The following is a 3,704-nucleotide window of genomic DNA, read 5'->3' as shown; positions in this document are numbered from 1 at the left end:
TAGATGTCTTTACTTTTACCGAATTATTTGTATTTAGTTGGTATTATTTGTATATATTAAACTTTTGTATTATCGTAAACTGAATTTGTTAAAAAGTGTTAGAAAGCTAATGAATTATAACGAATATTACAATAGAAAAATTATTTACTAAACGGCATTGTACAGATTGCAGTTCACGAAACATCCGACAGGAAAACAAAACAATATTAGGTCTTCAAATTATATTATAACTAGGGTGTAAAGAGATTATTTTGAGAATAAATAGCATGTAGTTGACAGTTGCTTGCCTCAATTGATTTATAACAGAAATGTTTAAAACCATGATTTGAATATTCTTATATTTAGTCCAAAAAAATTATGAAGGTTTGATGTGGTCTCCCAAGAAGGGTTTGAACATCAAAAAATAATAATAATGCATAGTTGTCATCAAATAGTAATTTTTCGGTAGGGGAGAGTGTTCCAAAATCAGACACAAAATAGATTTTGCTAAGTATTGACCTTGTTTATTGAACCAACCAAAATATGATTATCACTAAAATAAATTAAGGCTAAACATAAGTTTTTATGGTAGAACAAACATCATAAACCAAAAACTAATTTAAAAAAAGTTTGTTTAACAAAGGAAGGACAGTTGTCTGTTAGTGGAACACACATGTTCCACATCCAGACACTGCATGTTCCACAATAAGACAAAAGGTTATAATGTTTGAACGAACTTCTAAAGCTGGAAAATTTACTTCAAATTTTAAATAAGATTGTTGCCGCTTTGTTGTTCCTACATGTGCTGGTTTTGGTAACACCCTCTTAATGTTTTCCAAACATACCACCAATGAGACGTCTTCTATTTCGTGGTAAATGAAGCTGTTATTATACTTAACGGTCTTTCTTAAAAATTTGACCTTGCATTCCTTATCCTTTTTACAGAACACTTCAGCTATGTAATAAATTTTTTCTTTTTGTCCATAAATTCTATCAAAATAAAATCGCCAACTTCTGGCTCTTTATTAAGCTTATCTAGAAGTAGTGGTGGATCGATTTCTCCTACAAAATCAATATCATCATCAGAACTTTCGGTTACAAGCATCGCCGCATCTTCATTTTCTTCGTCTGTTGAGTGTTCATCGATTACTTTTCTTTTCACGATCTTATTCTTCTTAACACTTTTTTTTCTTTCTCGCTCCATTTGTTTAGCTTCTAGGGCGATCTTTTCTGGAGTGTCCGTGCCGATAATCCTTTTAGCTTTTTCTCTCTTCTTTCTCTGATTTTTTCGTTCTTCAGCTTTTGGGTATCCTTTAAATTGTTGTGGACGAAAGTTTCTTTGTGATTTTGTGTAGGTGTTGTGTTTAAACTAACTGATACTGAAACTAAGGAGTCTGACATATATCTGATATATTTTCTTCAATGCATTTTGATGTTGATGGTTGATTTGGATCCATAAGTCGTTGAGCTTCTTCATTGTTTTGATCCACATTCCTATCAGTTACGCTGCTAATTGCAAAGTCGTCATCTGTAAATATAAATTTATCGAAGGGATAAATCCCAGTTTTTCGAAATCCGGATTTGATATTAGCGGGAGTCATCGATTTTTCAAATGCATCCGCAACACAGCCAGCGATATCAAAAATAGAAACAGATATCCCATCTAAAAGCTATGTTTGTAAGGCAGTATTGTAGAATAATTTAAACGAAAAAAACACCGAGACATCTAATGGTTGCAGCTTGGAAGTATGTGGCGGTAAGGTCAAAATGATCACTACATTTTCCTGTGCTAGATTTATTCCTTCTATCGTTGACTCTTGTGATTGTCAAAAATTAGGAGAGAAGGGTTTTCTTTTGTGCTGGACGTATGTTTAATGAAGTGCCTTACAACGCTTGGAAACAATTCACCAGTCATCCATCCAGAATCGGAAACTAATCCCAAAGTACCATGCGGTGCTCCATAAGTCATTCGAGGATTAAACTGTTTTCGTGGAAAAATCATGACTGGTGGTATTGTATTCCCGGATGCTGATATAATACAACAAGTAAGTGGTGACCAGTAAACCTCGTTCGGCGCTCGTGCAGGAAGAGACCTGCTTGATCCCTCTCTGAGCAACAATCTTTTTCGGTTTTTGGACGGTTGTGGTGGCAGTTTCATCTAAATTATAAATTCTTGTACCGCTGTAAAAATGTCCATGGTTCTGAAACACTTTTTCCAAATTTTTGAAAAAAAGTCCAAAAAAAACATTGTGTTTGTTGAATGATGTCGCTCTGGAGAGGCTACATCCTTCCGGCTGGCGAAGACTTAATTCTGCATGTCTGGACATAAATCCAAGGAACCATTCGCGTCCAGCTTCCTTGTTTGTTTGCCAATTTTCCGGAATTTTACAATTATTAATAGTTGCCATTTCATAAGCCAGTTTTCTGATATTAATGACCATTTCTTCGTAACACATTTTTGAGTAAGTTAATACGTAATCGGCTAGGACTTTTTCTTGATTTTCAGAAAAAAACTTTTCTACAAGCATAATTTGGAGCCATTTTAATCTGTTTGGTGGGATTCTGCTTTTGCCTTTTTACATATTCATAAACCGTTTGAAATTTTAAATTGTATCTTTCAGCTGCTTGTCTTAAAGATATCTTCTCTTCGGTGATTGCTCTAACAGCAGCTCTCACGGATTGTTCATCAAATTGCCCTTTGTCGCTTTTTCGCTGACGTCCTCGAGCCATTTTTCCTGAAACATAAATTAAATTTTTACAAAAACAATTACTTTTTTGACAACACTCCAAACAAGCGTCGTGTTATAATTGGAACAAACATTTGTATTATATTATATTGTATTATATGTGGAACAAACATGCTGTCTGAAGGTGGAACACAACCTACAATACAAAATTAAATTTAACTGTGACCTTCATACATAGCCTACAAAAGTAAACTTGCTTATAAAATGTCGACCAAATAGCCCAAAATCTGATGTAAAGGTTGTTTTTGTAATACTAGTTTCAGAAGAAAAATTAGAGCATATAATATCATATCAACGATAGAAAAAACTTACCTTGAAAAACGATTTTTTATTAAAAAATGCACAAAACCAAGAGAACAGCGTTCAAACTTTGCTTACCACATCGGCGTGTATAACCGCACTATCCGAACGAAAAACGTCAAACTTGCGGCGGGAATTTCAAAATTACATGCTTTGTCTGATTGTGGAACATTCTCCCATATTCAATTTATTTATCGATCAAACGAACTTTAGGAAGTTCGATCGAAATTATATTTCGGCGCTTCATTCTTCATAGATTACTATACAATTATTCACTATGTAGTTGTTTAAAGTCTTATTTATTTTGTTTGTTGGTCAGACTTTAGAAAATTCTTGCGGATAATAACACATTCTTATATCTAGTTATAACTTTTATTCCTAGACTCAGGTGTTCAAACATTTAGCAAAAATACTAATTATACATTTAGCAAAATCCACTAACAGTTTGCTTACAAAACTTTAACAAAATTCTACTTTCTTTTAGAAAATTAAATAAATATTCTACCCTAATGTTTTCCTATATACTTCCTAATGAAAATGATTGCTGAAGTACAAGAAAACAGTTAATGCAACATAGTGATTCAAACAAAAATAGTATAATAGAAAGGTGCACAAATCACAATAACACACCTATAGGGTAACTTTTCTTCTGCTATTGATTAGTACCTCTGCAATGTT

Source organism: Anthonomus grandis, chromosome 4 (genome assembly GCF_022605725.1).
Source record: "Anthonomus grandis grandis chromosome 4, icAntGran1.3, whole genome shotgun sequence".
Classification (NCBI taxonomy): domain Eukaryota; kingdom Metazoa; phylum Arthropoda; class Insecta; order Coleoptera; family Curculionidae; genus Anthonomus; species Anthonomus grandis.
This window is presented reverse-complemented; position numbering follows the sequence as displayed.